General features: G+C 41.4%; 1 protein-coding gene across 6 annotated transcripts in view; it reads left to right on the forward strand.

Annotated features, from left to right (window-relative positions):
• The window catches only part of HDAC8 (histone deacetylase 8), a 220,539-nt gene that overhangs the window by 6,108 nt on the left and 196,237 nt on the right, over window positions 1-18,194 (forward strand). The window lies entirely within an intron of this gene.

Consider the following 18,194-nt stretch of genomic DNA (forward strand, 5'->3'; position numbering starts at 1 on the left):
CACAGATCTAGAATAATTAGGGAACAACATCAGTTTTGGTACCAACCGAATCTGTATATGAGCTGAGATTTTAGCGCTATGCAGAAATTAATCGTGGAAGTCTTGGGAGAGGTGCATTTTAGAGCTGGTCCTTGAAGGAGATGGCAAACAGATTTCCAAATAGGTGGGAAACTGATGAGAATAGATTTAAAATAAAAGGCTGACAAATCAAGAAGGAAGCTTTTGCTGCCATCTCCAAGGCAAGTGGCAACTGACTGAGAGAATTAAGTGTCACTCAGGAGAAAGGGCTTCTGAAACAGCGGTTCTCAGGTGCTACTTGGAGCTAGAGAAGTCCTTTTGGAGTTTCATGTTGACATTTCAAACAGCTCCATCCTGTGTGTGACAAGGACTGCGGGGACGCATTTGTCATCTTGCTTGATAGGCTTGCTTGCTATGTGAGTAGTACTTACTACAGACTGGAGGGGAAGAATTTTTAAAACTCTGAATTGCTCTATGGGCTGTGTGAGTGAAATGAAGCGACGGCCATAGTAACTGGTGATACATCTTTCACACGCCAGTTGTTCATACTGTTGGCCATGAGCTTGATCATCCTTGGTGCTCTTGAGTCCAGATAAAATGGCGCTTTATTTCTCAGACTAAAAGCCTGAGCACAGTTTCAGCATATGGAGGTTAAGATAAGAACATGGAATTCTTTTCATCAAATCGAAAGCTTTCATGACCAAGGAAGTCCTTGAGAAAGTTTACTACTAGAATCTACTACTGAGGTGATGGAGCAGAGAGAACCAGTGTTTAATAATGAGTTTTATGTGGCCTTAGAAACAAAGAGAAACTACCTACCTTTGTTAGCTCTTGCTCCATTAAAAAATTTCAAAATAAAGACAGTGATCCCTAGGACAAAAATAAATAAGTAAATAACCTTCTCACCTTTAAACTACAGATGAAAGGTGGGGGAGGGGGTAAAAAAAAAAACCAAGCCTCTCTGAACCAAGGACCTCTATTCCCTTTTGCACTTAGCCAGTTGAGAAGAAAGGCAGTGTGCTTTCATGGAAAATGCCTGATCCTGTTAATCAGACCTGCTTTCTGCGTGGGGCACTGGAGGATCTTCTATACTTAAATTCCCTGCTTAAGGCCTGCAAGGGCCTGGGTCAGTTTTCAGTGGACTACCCAGATACCTGCCACTTCTTCTCACTGTTTTGCTTTGAAATGAAGCATACTCTATCTAGAGCCAATCATGGCTGCTTCTGGGCTGCATGTAGGTAGGTATTATCTTAACTGTTTCAGACAGTTTTCAGCTGATCCTACCTGGAAACAGACACTGTGGTGGATATAAATTACAGAGAGTTTCTAGGGCTTTCCCCAATTCAGGTCCAAATTCCAGGGGGTTCTTGGCACCTCTAGAACGTCTCTGCAGGGGGACCATAGGTATTGAGCCCATGAACCGACATCTAGCCAGCATTATCTATCATAAGCGCAATATTTGTTTAAACGTTGCCATCCCCAAATACATGTATAGATTCATACATGCCATTTAGCCATTCACCATGCACTGATTAAGCACCTACTGTATGTCAAGCACATGTTTATCATCACTAATAAGCAGAGAGATAAAAATTGAAGCATGGTATCTTTCTCCCTTACCAATGTTGAAAAAAAAAGTCTTCAAAATATCCTCATGCTGGCATAATTACAGTGAAATTGGCACATTCTTTTTGAAAACTTTGGGAAAAGGTGTTGAAAGAGTGGGGAAAATATTCCTACCTGTATGACCCTGTAATATTGTTCTTGTCTATTCTAAGGAAATGAACCAATCCAGGTTCATTTCACAAATTCACAAAATTTGTATCTTAGAGGTAAGACAGCAAATAATTGCATTTGGAAACTAAAGAACAATGATTTTCAAAGAAATTCCTTAAAAGAAGAGTGATGAGTGACTGCTGTTAGATATTAAACATACAAAACTAGAATAATGAAAACACCAGTACTGCTGGTATAAGATGAGACAGATGATATTATACTACACTCCCCAAAGAGACTGTTATATATAAGAATTCAGTCTATTGTAAAAGATGCTTTGCAAGTAGATGGGAGTGGAAAGGATTATCCAGTAAATGATGTTGTGACAGCTGGTAGCATTTATACCCTCATCTCCTATAATAAACTAAAATAAGTGGCAGCTAGATTGAACAGTTCAATGTAAAAAAGCAAATTATTTAAAAAACTAGAATGAATGGATATTTATCAAGCTTCTCAAGGAGAATAGTTTTTTTACGCTTAGGAAGTAATAGGAAAAAAAAAATCTCCCAAAGGGAAAGCTCAACAAATTTAGCTGCATAAAATTTTAAAACCAAAATCACTTTTAAAAGTTTTGTGGCCATTTAAAACACAAAATCTAAATACAGACTAAAAAGGCATATTTGACATAAATATGACAAAGTGTGTTTGTATTTCCTAAGGCACTCCTGTGGTATGATGTATAAAAAGAAGTATGGGCAAAGAACGTGAAGAGAAAATTTACAAAGGTGTTTAAGTACCATGGGAAAACCTGGGGCAGTGTTCATTGCTACTGGTCAAAGAAATGCAAATTTAAACGAGGTGGCCCCTTTTTAAGCCAGAATTGAAAAACATGGTACTCAGTTGGCTAGTAAGAGCATGGTTTGTTTCAACCTCTTAAGAAAGTAACTTGGTAGCTAAGGTATATTAGCGCCCTCTGTCTACTTTAGGGATAGGATCAATGCCCTTTAATCCTACTCCTGAGAAGACAGTCAAAATATGGAAAAAAAACTATTTGCATGGAAGTGCTTATCAGTGTTCTTTGTGAAACAGAAATATTAGAAATAAAATGAATGTGTAGTAGTAAGGAAATGGTCAATCTGCTCCATAGAATATTATATATTACTTTAAATGATTATTGTGAAGACTGTATAAGGCATTTCAGAAAAAGACTTGTGTTAATGAAAAGGCAGGTTTTAAAATTGTATGCACACCACAACTACAACTTTGTAGAACACACACATATTTAAAAAAAAAGGCAGTGGGAATAATGATAGTGGCTATGTCAGGGTGACAGAATTATTGATGACTTTTTTAAAACTGTGTTTCTGTAGTTTGCAAAATTTCTGTAATGAGATTTTATTACTTTTACAGATAAAATATTACCAAGACAAGAAGAGGGGAAAAAATAGTTAATATTACAAAGGGTTAAAATCTTTATTCTAGGGGCGCCTGGATGGCTTAGTCAGTTAAGCTTCCAACTCTTGATTTCTGCTCAGGTCGTAATCTTAGGGTTGTGGGATCTAGCCCCGCATCGGGCTCTGTGCTGAGCATGGAGCCTGCTTGGGATTCTCTCTCTCTCTCTCTCTCTCCCTCTCCCCTCCCTCCATCTTACTCTCATCTCTCCCGCCCAAAAATAATAAAATCTTTCTTTTAATTGATTTTTTTAGAATACTGAAATTTAGATAAGTGGACAAAAGACAGGAACAATTCACCAAAGAGGAAACAAATAGTAAATAAACATGAGTAAATATTTAGCATTACTAAAATTACAGGAAGGGAGATTGAAACATAATATACACCTGTATGTATTTGTCTCCTCCCAAATTTGAGTTGAAAGAAGAAAGATTCTCAACTCATATATCTATTACTCTCGGTAATCTAAGGAAATAAACCAATCCAAAAATATTGGAAAACTGTGTGTATGAAGATGGTAATTTCTCTCTTAATTATAATAGCCAAAAAAAGTGGAGGGGTGGGGGAAAGAGAGAGACCTAAATATTCAACAACAGCAGAATGTTCAGAATGTTTACATAGTATGCTATAAGATACTCACTTGATAGGCTATTATGTAACCATTAACAAGTGATAATTAAGACGACTATGTAACCAAAAAAATGCCTATTTTGTAATATTGGCTTTGTTTTTAAAGGGCAGGTAGCTACAACATTGCACATTCACTCCATTTAGTCATGTAAAAAATAGATGCTTATGAAAAACTCTTTGAAGGAAATACAACAAAATGATACCAGTGACTTTGTGAAGATGATGATGCTGTGAGAGATAAAGAGGTATACACACACACACACACACGCACACACACTCTTTCTTCTGTTTCCTATATTTTTCATGTATTTTCTCTAACTTATATTAGTTTTATCAGTAGAATGTTTTATAGTAAAAACACCTTGGAACAAGGTGGGAAGTGGTTACAATACAGACACAATATGGTCAGTGTATGCTACAATTCGGTGCAAGGTAGTGGAGTGTACAGAAGGAGGAGAAGGAGTTTGCCTTCCCTTCAGTGGGGATAGAGAATTCCAAACAGAGGGAATAATAAAAAGCATGGCAGTGGGAGGTATGAGAGAATTACAAGTAGTTATGGTGAATTAGTTATAGAGAATTATAAGAGTTAAATGTGGCCAGGATGTGAGAGCAAATAGAGCAAAAGCAGATTATTAAGGATTTGTCAGCATGCTGAGGAGTTGGACTTTTTTTCTGGGGCCAGTGGGGATTTACTGAAGAATTGTAGAGAAGGTGGCAATATGCTGATTGGATCAGGGGAAACTGAGACTAGATAGGGAGGAGAAGGCCATCCCTGGAGTTATTCACTTAACAAAGTTTTATTAAGCTCCTGCTGTATGTCAGGTGATGAGGGAACAAAGGATTACACGGGAAGTTCTTATTATTTGAGGGCAGTTGGTACCAGGCAGAAGACCACCAAGTCAATCTATTTGAAAGGGGGACAAAAATTTTTGAGTAAATAACAGAGAGGGCAGGACTTGATTAGCATACTAACTGGAATGACTAAAACACTATCAAAATATGTTTATTTTGTCTCTTTTAATAAAATTGAATGCTACGTAATTCTTCAAACAAAGAATATATCAAGGATTGATTGTTTTTGTTTGGGCCTGATTTCTCTAACAAAACTGCATGATATTTCAAGATGGTGCATTTAACTTTCTGTGAGATTTTTGCAGCATGATCATTAAGAGGGTTGATTTCGTCAAAATGTTCAAGGGCTTTTTCAGTTTTTTCTGAGGGCTTCTCCTTAATCATTTGGCATTCAAATCGCTCTCTTTCGAACCACTTTTTAAATCCTTATTCTTATCCTTATTTATATTTCTCCTCTTCAATTGTAAACTGGTCCTTGCCAGTTTTGTGTGTTGACTTCATGGTATCTTGCATCCTTTTGTAAGATTTGTAATTTCACTTTGTAATAGATTTTCAGTGAATTGCTCACTGATGTATCCAAGAAAGACAAAGCGATCGAATAGATGGGGAGGAATAGGTGCTAGGGTTTAGAGGAGTAGCTTGTTTGAATGGGGACTGACAGAAGTGGTTGATTCATTAACAAGTACTTTCATGCTATTGACAGCTTTTGCATCCCTAGGAAACTTCAAAACCTTGATGCTTCTGGGACTAAGATAATAAATTCTCAGTAGTAAGAACTTCCTGTATCAGCAAAGGTCTAGTGCTGTGTTTTTTGTTTGTTTGTTTGTTTGTTTGTTTTAAAGATTTTATTTATTTATTTGACAGAGAGAGATTGCAGGTAGGCAGAGAGAGAGAGAGAGGAGGAAGCAGGCTCCCTGCGGAGCAGAGAGCCAGATGCGGGGCTCGATCCCAGGACCCTGGGATCATGACCTGACCGAAGGCAGAGGCTTTAACCCACTGAGCCACCCAGGTGCCCCTAGTGCTGTGTTTTTCAAACTGAGAGTTGCAGCTCCTTAATAGAACCTCGTATCAATTCAGTGGGCTGCAACCAGCATCTTTTGAAATCAAGGTGGATTTCACGAAACTTGTTCAGTGTATGTGTATTTATTTGTGTGTACTAGGCCACAGTGGAAAATGACAAGTCACTGTAGAGTGGAATAACTGTGAACTCTGAAGTAAGACTCTGGTGCAAATCCAGGCTGCATCATCTACTGGCCATGTAGATAACTTGAGGGTTAGTACAGAAACAGCATGTGCGGGGGAGGCATGAAAGCTGAGGGAACTTCCAAGTCTGTAATTAAAGCTGGAACTCCTGTAGGTAAGTGACTGGAAGTAAGATGGGGGAGGTGTAAAGGGTCCTTATATGCCAAGCTAGAAAGTTTGAACTTGATCCTTCAGATCAGTGGTTCTTGACCTGTTTCAGTCACAGACCTTCTGAAAATCTGATGAAAGCTATGTATACTGTCCCTAGAAAAGTGCACATATGCAAAATTTTCCTTGTAACTTCAGAAAGCATAAGACTCTCTTAAAGCCCGTGTATGAATGGATGGATCCCTGGTTAAGAACCCTGGCTTTTGACCATGAGAAATCACTGAAGGAAGTTTTAGCCAGGAGGAGGTAACATGATCAGATTTGCATTTTAGGGATGAGAGTCTAGCAAGTCAGCAGATAAACTGGTGGGGAGTGGGAGGGGGGAGGATGTCAATAGAGAAATCAATTAGGACTTGACTGTAATAATCTACCCAAATGGAGGTGAAAGCAGTGATGATGAGCATTGAAGTGAGAATAAATTCAAGAGCCATTTAGTAGCTAGAATAGATAGGAATGGTAACCAAAGATAGGGAAGGAGCAATCTAGATTTCTTGTGTAGATGACTGAGTAAATTTGGTTACCATTAACCAGGAAGAGTAGGGATGAGAACTGATGTGCTTCTGGAAGATGTAATTCAAGATGTCTGCTAGAGAGCTGGTAATTGGGTCCAGCTCAGGGCTTTGGAGCCTATAATGCACATATGAAATACCTGGGCATCTTGATAAAATGCAGATCTGGTTCAGGAGGTCTGGGGTGAAACCTAAGAACCTGCACTTCTGACAGACTCCCAGATGATACTAAATGCTGCCAATCTGTGGACCCGACTTGCACTAGTAAGAAGCCAGAGCTCAGAACTGTTTCCACTGAAGATACTGATCTGGGAGTCAACAGCATGATAGGTGGTAATTAAAACTAAGAAAATAGATAAAATCACCTGAGAAGCATCTATAGGATAATATGGAAAACAAAACAAATACTGAGCCTTGTGGGATGCCAGTATTTACAGGACAGGTAGAAGAAGAAAGGCCTACAAAGGAATCTTGAGAAGAAATGGTCAAAGGAAGAGAATCAGAAAAGACTGATCATGGAAACCAAAGGTGAACCTTAAGAAGACAAGTTCCAAAAACAAAACCATTCAGATAGCAACGTCTGCCACCAGAGCAAAAACTGATTCTTGGAAGGGGTGGGAGAAGACAGAAAACTTAGATGTTACAGGGTGTATGGCCCTCAAAAGGGTCACAGTACATAAGCAAATGTTCAGTCTATCTGTGATAGCAAATTGTGCAGAGTGGCCAGTTAAGAAAAGGTATCTAAAAAGGCTCCTTGGATGAGGAAATAATAACGAGCAAATGGTTAAGAAACAGCACTGTAGAGGAGTAAAGTAAGATTTGTCAAGAAGGAGGTTATGGTGAAGAAGACTTCAAAGATGCAGAGGAATGAGTGTGCCAGGGGGATGAGAAAGTGAACAGCATTTCAGAAGGCCACAGCTGCCTTTGCAAAACCAGAGCAGTGTAAATAAAGCAGCTTGGTGAATTTGGGGGACAACCTGTGGCCCACTCTTGCTGGAGGGCTGAAGTACAAAGTGGATAACGGCAGAAGATGAGGTAGAAAAGTAGGAAATGGGTCATGAAAGGCTTCACGTATATCTGAATCGCCAAACTTACAGATGCAGCTATCTAGTTCTGTCTTAGAGATCTTGATCAGGTAGGTCTGGAGTAGAGTGTCAGAACCTGAACTTTGAAACTCCAGGAGTGATTCTGCTGTGCACGCTTTGAGAAATTCTGTGGTAGGAAATAGAGGAGGCTGCTACAAAATCAATGAAGAAGTAACATGGTTAGATGTGTGTTTTAGAAAACTTAACTCTGACCATGGTCCTAGAGGACAGATTGATGGAGGTGTAGACTGGAGGTGGGGAGACTGAATAGGGTACCATCAGTCCCAGTGACAAGTGATGAGGACCTGAATTAAGGCAGAGCAGTGAGATTGGGGGATGGGGAATGGTGAAGGCTGACTTGAGACAGCTTTAAGAGAGAAAATTGAGTATCAGTGATTAGTAGATATGGGTGGAGAGAAAAGATGAGGAAGATCGCTCAAGTTCCTGGTTAGTTTTGAGCAGAGTCCCAAACAAGACAGGACTTGGTAACAGTAGCCAGCATGTGTTGAGCTCTGTGCTAGATGCTGCCTTACACACATTGTTCTCAGAGATTCTCCTATTTCTCGTATATTCTGGAATGAAGAAGTGGATATTGTTACTGTCTCTCTTTTACACCTGGGAGTACAGAGAGGTTAAACAACTTGACTCAAGCTTGGTAAGTGACGGTATTGGAATTCAAACCCAGGGCAGTCTGACTCATCACCCTGTGTGCTTAACCCTTGTATACCTCAGTAAATCAACAGGAGGAGTTGGTGTGCAGCAGAGGTAATACCCAGGGAAACCAGGTACTCAGACTTGGAGATGGGAGTGGAAGCTAGAAATAGAGACAGATGTGTTGCCAGTATCTAAAGGCATGTTGCAAACCATGGCAATGGGAAGAATTACTGAGGGAAAAGGCAGAGAGTTAGAAAAAGAAAGTAGAACCTAGAGCCTCAGGAAACACCAGCTTGTAATGGGCAAGTACAAGAAGAGGCCCCAGTGAATTCAGCCAAGCAACAGTCGGGGCTAGCCAGATAACCAGAATAGAAAGGGACCATGGAATCCCCTGAGGGGCAGAAGAGTTTCAGGAAGAAAAGAGCTCTCAGTAGTGTCACACACTAGGGAGGGGTCAATCGAGAGAGGTACTAAAGAGTGTCAGTCGTATTTGGCAAGTAATGTAATCAATAATGATTTTGGTAAGATAACTACCTGGAGAGTGAGGGGCATGTAAACTGTTGAGGCTTGAGTAGGAATTAAGGAAATGGGCAGGAAAGGAACATAAATGGTCCAAAAGTTTGGGAAAGAACTGAAAGAGGAGGGCAATGGCCAAGGGAAAGTAAGGCTTGAGGGTGCTTGTTGGATTTGTTCGTAAAGATTTAAGAGCATTTATGGGCTGAAAGGGAAATCTTAAAAATATGAGAAGGATAAGCAATGGAGCAAAGTCTCAAAGGAGGCAGGAGAAGATGGGGTGAGTGGCTTTGGGAGGAGGAGAACCAACGCTTCTAAAGCCAGAGCAAAGGAAATGGAGGGCGTTAACAGATGAGTGTGTGGGTTGCGTACTAGTGAACCGAGGAAGCACCTGCTGATGACCTCTACTTTCTCTAAAAAATGTCCTTGCCCTCTTCTATCACTTGTTCACAGGCTGCTTTGAATCCTTTGATTCTGCTTTTTGTAGTCAGTCTCTTAGGAAGTCATCTTGCCCCAGCCAGAATCCCTTAAACAGGACTCACCCTATCCATGTAAACATGTGCGAGGAGATACTAAAACCCAACACAGAACAGTGACTCCTAACCTCCAGCATTTGCCAAGAGATACCTGATTTATCCTCTTTGACTGGCTCTTCCCCCTTCTTGCCTCTTCTGGTGTGTCTTAACCTGTTTGGCTCTGCATTTCAGCTCCCAGGGTTTTCCTTTATCTCATTCCGATAATCCATTTAAGACCTACATATCTAGCTCAGCCATGCCCTTCTTCCTCCCACGGTTCTGTTATTTGCCCTCTCCTCCCCTGACATTTCTACCTACCACCTGGCAATGCAGGATCTGTGCCATCTGGGCCCCCTCCATCCTGCTTCCCTGCTAGAGAAGGAGAGGTATGTCCTCAAATGTTGCTGGTTTCTGCTACTTCTACCTGGGGGCAGAAAATGGTAGAGGCATAAAATGGCCTTGTGTTTTGGCAGGCTCTCCAGGAAGAGTGTAGAACTAGACCTCTAGCTATTAGTCATCATCCACCTGTAAGCTAGATCAAAGTTACTAGAGCTGTATTATCAAGAGCTCCAGTTCCTTACATGGATATAAAGTGAGTGACAGTGAATTAATTGCATTACAGATCCAGTTCCCCAAAGGGCTGTATGAACACTACAACTTGTTAACGGAGGAGCCAGCCCCCATCCTGTGTCTGCACTGCCCACCCTCCAGCCTTGACAGATAACTACATGAAAATGGAGGCCCAGATTCTCTTTATACCCACTCAGTGCTGGAACCTACAGAACAGACACATGACAAGAAAAAACAGACAAGCCTTTACCACAGTAGCCCAGATCATTCTTTCAATACATGTCCAGCCTATAAGGCACCAGCCCTTCCATCAGAAGACTTCCCAGCCAGGCAGCAAAGTAGAAAGCAGCCAAAACATGCTTTGTCCCTATGGTATCCCCACCCCTAGCCTCTAGGGGGATGAGATGTGTTCCTATGCTTCCAGCATAAATCACAGTGGTTCAGTGTTGCCCAGGGAATCCCAGCTTCATCAGTTATTAGCTATAAAACCTCTGTGCTTCAGTGTCCTCATTCAAAAAGTGGAGAGAATAAAATATCTACCTTATAGGGTTATAAGGGTTAAATCTAATACTCGCAATACAGAGCTTAGCAAAGAGCCCGGCACATAGTATTTGATAAAAGTCACTAATATCTAGACTGGGTTAGGCTCAGGGGGTCCTAGGTAGCCTCTTAGAAAAGGTCCGGAAAAGTTCCTACTACCTATCCAGCTGAAGTCAGCCCTGGTATCATTTATCACCCCCTGTGCTTATACCTCCCCTTTGTCCCGTAGCTGCTCCTGGCTGAGACTGGACTCGTCACTATTGCCTTTAGGACCTATGACCTTTGCTCTGTCAGAGTTTTGCCACCCATATTCCCTATACCCCTACCCTCCCAAACATCACATAGAATTCCCTGTTCAACCAACCCTTTACACTGCTAGGTCCAACCCAGACCCATAAGGCAAATGAAGATACTCTCTACTAGAGACAGAGAGACTGCCCCTCGTTGGCAAATTGTGCACTAGTGCCGCTAGCCCCCGGACTTTTCTTACTACCAAAGGAGCGGATGTTCTCAGTCTAAAACCAAGGCCTTCTATGAAATAAAAACTTGGGACAGCAGCTTGCAGCAGGTTTCATCAGATCCTCCATTTCTTCTGCATTGGCCTTGAGACTCTTTCTGAAAATAAAATGCAGGGAATACTTCTTGTCAAGATTATTCCATCCTCATTGTTATCACTATTCAAAATCCTTTCTGCTAACCTGGGACCTCCTAATGTAGTTCCAGAAGGTTCTGGCATTCACAGAGCTATCTGCACCTTAGGGGCACCAAAATCCTCATGTAGTTCAAGAAAGGTAACGTGTGAAAAATTCCTAGGTGGTGCTCCTGCCTTCTTCCAGCAAATGAGATCATACAGCACCTCATAGTATAGTTATTTATCTGGGCAATAGTTTGATTATTTATTTCATGTGACATCACAGGATCTCTGAGCTATATGGTAGTGGAATGGTTACAGTAGCACTGTCTCTGGGCTAAGCCCCAAAGTGTGAAAGTGGTGTTTCTGCACAGAGTTTGCATAGTGCTGGGTAAGATGTAAGCCTTTCTGAAATGAAGCCCCCTGGGATGATTGAAGACATCAGCAATCCCTTGGTACCACCAGCAGTTCATCTACTGCCTCTGCATCTTCACTCTCCCATTACCCTTAAGAGAGAGGAATATGGTCCTCAGACACAAAAATGACCTTCCAGTGCTGAAGGCCTTCTACCCCCAGCTGTGGCCTGTACCTAATGCCTTCAGCATCCAGGTGCAAGGGTGTGGAAGGGGTGGTGATGGGTTGGAATTGTTGTCCTATTGCAGGAGGACCTGGGTACTTTGATCTCTGCCCCTGCACCCACATCTTCAGGAGGCTGGCCCTAACCAAGGTCACTTACCCAAGTGGGAATGAGAGCTCTTAGTGATCAAGGCCACTTTCAAGCAAGGAGACATGTCCTTTAAGAAGGACAGGCATTATGTGATCATGAGCTCAAAGCATTGTATCCCAGAGTAGCCAGCTAGAGCAGATGTGTAAACTATTACCAGGTGTAATTACCAGGTAATTACCAGGTGTAAACCATACCAGGTGAAATAGACCCCTCCCAGAGTACCCATCCTGTTTCAGAATTCAGAATATCAACAGGATTCCAGGCTGAGAATGTCACAGCCATTTACCACAGGCAGATGCATGTGTGGAACGGAAAGATCCAAGCCCATTCTGGGGAAGCCTAGAGGTTTATGTGGTTCCAAGGGGCCTCGTGTTAGGATCAGCTTCACCTGTGCTCATGGGTACCACTCCAAAAGGCCAACACAGCCTGTTCAAACTTTGCATATTATAATCTCATGGATTTTATTTCATACTGCGATCTGCAGACCACCTGCATCTGAATCCTAAAATGAAGGTTCCTGAATCAGACCCTCCAGGAGCGGAGTGCAAGAATACTCATTTTTTCACCAGCATCTCTCAAGGTGATTCTGATACACAGCACAGTTTAAACAGATCTGAAGGTTTCTCTATTTGCCCCACTCTGACCTAACCACTTGTCTACCTCTATAAGGACTACAGGTGAGGCAAAAACAGACCAAGGTTTATATGTTAATAAAAAAATAAAAAATTTTAAAAATAAATAAATAAACAAACAAACAGACCAAGGTAAACTTCAGGCTCTTGGGACATTGTCCCAGCGAACTTCTGTGCAGATCTTTCATCCTCCCACATCAGTAACACCTTCTTACTAGCACGGGTCTCTTACACCATCTCCCTGGTACCTCAATTCACACTTGCTGCCCATGCATCTAAAATGTCTTCCACTCTCATAGGCTCTGTGGCCATCTGCTTCCCAACAACAGCCCCCAGTTCATACACTAGTTTTGGAGAACGCCGTGCAAAATCCTCCTGCTGCACATTTACCTCTCCACCATACCACTACTAGCAGACACATGGATGAACCAGTCCATATGGATTAACCAAGTCTGGTGGGGTCGGGGGCCAGCATTCCTGTTGTACCTCCAACACATAATATAGTTGGCCCCCTGGCCCAACGTCCTCCTCAGAATTCACTTCTAACTCACCACAACCCTCTATCCAGACCTCTTCCCTTCATGCCGTTACTGGTTTCCACCTACTGTTCCCCTAGAACCACTGACAACTCTGACCCTGGTCAATACCCAGTATAGCCACCGAAGTATGGACTACCCAAGGACACGTTCGATTAGCCTTCACCCTACAACATGGCACAGAGGTTAAGAGCAGGGACTCTGAAGTCACCCTGCCTGGGTTTGAGTCTCAGCACTGCCACCTTCTATGTGACCTTGAACAGCTTGCTTAATTAAGCTGTCTGGCCCTTGACTGCCCCATCTGTGAAATGGAGATAATAATAGTACCTCCCTCACAAAGGAGTTGTGTTACAAGAAGTAATGTGTGTAAAGTGCAGAGAATAACGTCTGGCACAGAGAAAAAGCATCTGCTGTTGAGTAGTACAGCACTTAAACTAACTGGATCATCCAGCGGTAAGACACCAGTTAGCTGATTTCTTTTTGACACAGCCATATCTGCCCATGCCAAAACTTGAAAGGCTCTTACTTAGAAACCTTTGAAATGAAGTGTAGTCTTCTGCCCATAGACCTTCTACATCAGCAACTTTTAGAACTTTGTGCCCTTCCTACTTCGTGATCACCCATCCCGTCTTTTGCTACTGCCAGATGCACTTGTCTACCTGGTACCCTACAGTTAGCCTCAGCAACCTTAGGCTAGGACCAGTTACATGGAGCAAGAGGTACTAGCTTTCCAGCAACATCATGATTGGCCCACTGTCTGATTCACTGGAAGGTTGTTGATCAGGAAATAGTTGGGAGGAGCCCCCCACAGGCACCTTAATCTTATAATCCTATTAGAGGCATGTTCCCACTCAATCTCCGCATTCTCTTTTAAATGTAACTTCGGTGTTTGCTTTCAGGTCCTGGTACCAGGACTGCGTATTTACCTCTACCTCCTGATCTGAGATCAGTGGGACCCTTCTACCCAGGCTCATTGATAAGATCAGACTGTTACGCTCAGAGCCCAGGGAACAGATCTTAAAAGTATGAACAACTGTAGTGACAGAGGATGTAGAAAGGAAGAAAAGCACGTGAGACTGATTTTAGAGGCATAACTGACAGAACGAGGTGATCAATTGTCTGTTGGGGGTAAGGAGAAAGAACAAAATATTGCATGGGTTCCCTGTTTCACTCAGAGTAAAAGCCAGAGTCCCTACCATGGCCCACAGAGCCCTGCACCTTCCTCCCTTTTCCCCCTTCTCCCTGTAGAACTACTATTTTCTTTCCTTGCTGTTCTCTGGCCCCTGAACTTATCATATCCCTTGAACCACCAGGTGTGTTGCCACCTCTAGGCCTTTGGCCTTGCTTTTCCTACTGCCTTGAAATACTCTTCCCCCAGCTAATGACCCTTCACCTCCTTCAAGTCTTTGCTGATTAATCACTGTCTCAGTAAGGCTTCCTGAATATGTTTTAAGATTCCCACTGCCAAAAACGTTTTCCATTGCCTTTTCCTTATTTGATAGTTCTCCATATTGTTAATCATGAAGAAATTATTTAATTCACTTCCTGTTTATTTTATGTCTGTCTTCTGCTCCCACTAGAATATAAACTTTAGAGGAGGTAGGGATTATCTCTTGTGTTCATTACTATAGCTCCACTGCCTAGAGCTCTATCTGGCATATAGTAAACCCTCAATAAAATTTTGTTGGGTGAATGATCAAGTATGAAAGTTGGAATGGATGGGCAAGAGGAATGGGAAACATTGATTACATTGATTCCCAGCCATCTAGGGGAGTGTCCCTCATAGTACTGCCAACTGATTTATTGAATGTCAAAATGTTTGGAAAATTAAAAAAAAATTTATTAAGTTGGAAAGATGAGTCAATTCCTTCTCAAGGTAGGCCCTCAATAAACATTTGTTGAATGAATTAAAGATATCTTACCAGGTTTTTTGAAATTATTAGAAACAGGAGAGAGAGAGAGAGTTAGAGAGGAAGGCAAGGAGGAAGAGAGGAAATTCCATACTTCTGTCAGAAGTTCAAGTGCTCACAAAGTCGAATACGCAGTCAGTATGTCAGAGTTTGGACGCCTGGGTGGCTCAGTGGATTAAAGCCTCTGCCTTTCGCTCAGGACATGATCCCAGTGTCCTGGGATCGAGCCCCACATCGGGCTCTCTGCTCTGCGGGGACCCTGCTTCCTCCTCTCTGTCTCTACTGCCTCTCTGCCTACTTGTGATCTCTGTCTGTCAAATAAATAAATAAAATCTTAAAAAAAAAAAAAAAAGTCAGTTCCAGCATGTGGAACATTACGAAACTGTGGGCTGTTATATAAGCTTTGCATTTTAACCCAGCGACCACTAGAGGGCGTGCAAGGTTAAATCAAGACTGCTTTCTGCTTGATGAAATTCTATTTAACGTCATCCACATTTCTATTTATTGATCTGATGTTCATATAAACTGTTTCATCAGTTCCAAGTGTTCTCCTGAGCTAATTTTTTCCATCAGCTCAGAATCTGTCTCATAATTGTTCTTCAATAAATATTTATAATTTGAACGAAAGAATGAATATTTAGAATGGATTTTCACCTTGAAATTTGTATTTGACTAATTAACTGTGGTCAGTATTTCCATTAAGAAACTGTCCTTCAGAGTTCGTAACCTGGTTGATAAATATAGAATTCATGGTTCTTGGTGCTTAAAGAATCCTTAGGCAAGAGAAGGGCAAGAGTCTGACTTGGCATTTGTGTGCTTTATATGTGTAAACAATAGTGTTAGATAACAGTGCACATTGTAGTGCCTGAGCTAGGCGTCCCTGATGACCCCAGCTGCCTCTGCTCTGATACCAGCTCTCCCCTCTTTCAGGAGAGGCTGGCAGCTGATGAAGGATGCTGGTTACCTGGGCTGGCTTGCCCACTCCCTACCCTCCAGAACTGGAATTTTGCAAATGGAGATCTCACTGCTTTTTTTTTTTTTTTTGCCTTTTTTAAAAAAGATTTTATTTATGTATTTGAGAGAGAGAGAACGAGAGAGAGAGAGAGAGAGAACATGAGAGGGGAGAGGTCAGAAGGAGAAGCAGACTCCCACAGAGCAGGGAGCCCGATGGGGGACTCTCAATCCTGGGACTCCAGGATCATGATCTGAGCCGAAGGCAGTCGCTTAACCAACTAAACTACGCAGGTGCCCCGATCTCACTGCTTTTGAAACCTGCTGCCCACAGTGTGTTTGGGAGCTGTAGGGTTGTCTGGGATGAAGAAAGTTAAACAGGCTTTGCTAATTGTCTTAATTATCCATTGTTGCCATTGAAATTCTCTAAAGGGGTTTGGGATACCTGGATTTGCAGCTCTCTGAGCTAGATAACTGGAGGTGTGGAAACCTTGTCCTGTTGTCAGCTGATAGCTGATGTCTCTGAACACCCTTGATTCAGGCCCATGAACTGGGCGCTCAGTATTAGGTGTTTTTCATTGGTGGACTCATTTCAAATAGCCTGAGAAATATAACTATTTTAATAGGCTTTTTTAGGTTAGTTTTAGATTTATAGAAAAAACGAGCAATGGTATATTGTTTCCATGTACCCCATACCCAATTTCCCCTATTATTAACATCTTACATGGATTTATTTGTTATATTTAATGAGCCAATATCAACACATTATTATTAACTACAATTCATAGTTTACTCAGATTTCCTTAGTTTTTGCCTCTTGTCCTTTTTCTGTCCTAGAAGCCCATCCAGTAATACCACATTACATTCAGTTGTCATGTCTCTTAATGCTCCTCCAAGCTGTGACACTTTCTCAGATTTACCTTATTTTGATAACCTTTACTTTTGAGAGGTACTGGTCACAATATTTGGTAATATGTATCTTTCAGTCTATTTTATGTATCTTAATGTGTTTTTCAGGCTTTTGAGTGGACTCATTTCAAATAGCCCGAGAAATACAATCCGTCTTTATTGCCAGCACTGAGTTTTGCAATCCACAGTTCCTGAATCTGGTCCTTGTTAGAGGAGAGTAAGTGTCTATAGCATTGGTGACTTTTTCTAATATAGCATACACTCAGAGTAAACCTTTTTATTTATTGTCCGTAGTCACTAAAGCCATGCTGGTGTTATCTTGTCTCAGGAAACTTAAATGGAAATTGAAGGTGCAGATTTGCAGCATGTATCTAGGACTAATTGGTCTTCATTTTTTTGGTAACGTTTGAACTATAGTGAGAGACTCCTTTTGCAATTTTACTGCTTAAATATAAGAACCAAGAGTTCTGTGGAGAATAGGAAGGAATGCTGGGTAGGGCCACATATCATTCTATAACTTTAATTTAATTTTCTCCCCGCACCTGTCTTTACTATAAACTGTATTATCACCAAGATAAGACTCAGCTTTCTTTCTCTTTTCACATATTTTCAAATATTTAATACAAATACCCACACAGATTGTTACACAATGATACCACTAAATTTAGTTGGAATGCCAGTAAGCTACATTCACTTCCTCGCTGGCCTTTGCTAGAATTCAGTGGATTTTTCTTCTGAGAATCTTTATTTTTCATGCCTTTATGAACTGCCTTTGGAATTTAGTAAAACTTGCTCTTTAAACTCTTCTCTAGAGGGACCTGGGTGGCTAGGTCGGTTGAGCGTCTGCCTTCGGCTTGGGTCATGATCCCAGGGTTCTGGAATCGAGCCCCACGTCAGGCTCCCTGCTCAGCAGAGGGGACTGTTTCTCCCTCTCCCTCTGTCCCTTCCCCCACCAACACACACTTGTACTCCCTCTCTCTCAAATAAATGAAATCTTTTTTAAAAATGTAAAAAAATAAACTCTTCTGGAGATAGGGGCAAATCAAGGTAAGGTGGAGGTTGAGAGGAGCGCAAATCACTAATCTTGCCTGATGTACTTTAATACAACAGTAATAATAAATCATACAAGGTAGATTGAGTCAAGTGGTAATTATGGACTTTATGCCAGACAACTAATAAAACCTTTCTAAGAGGTTTGCAGATTCCCCTAGGAAGTATCTTGAAGGTTGTTAAGCTCTTATTTATGTCCTTACCAGGAATCCCTATCTGTGAACCTCCTTTAAGAAAGATATACATCCAAAAAGTAGGTACCTTAATCAAATTTAGAGTCTGCCCTTCAGAACTTACTCATAAAAACAATATCAACATTTACTAAAAATCTCTCAGAAATTCATGCTAATTATAAGAGTGTAGTGTAAATGATTGGAATTGAAG

The sequence above is a fragment of the Lutra lutra genome, chromosome X (assembly GCF_902655055.1).
Source record: "Lutra lutra chromosome X, mLutLut1.2, whole genome shotgun sequence".
In the NCBI taxonomy this organism is placed as follows: Eukaryota; Metazoa; Chordata; class Mammalia; order Carnivora; family Mustelidae; genus Lutra; species Lutra lutra.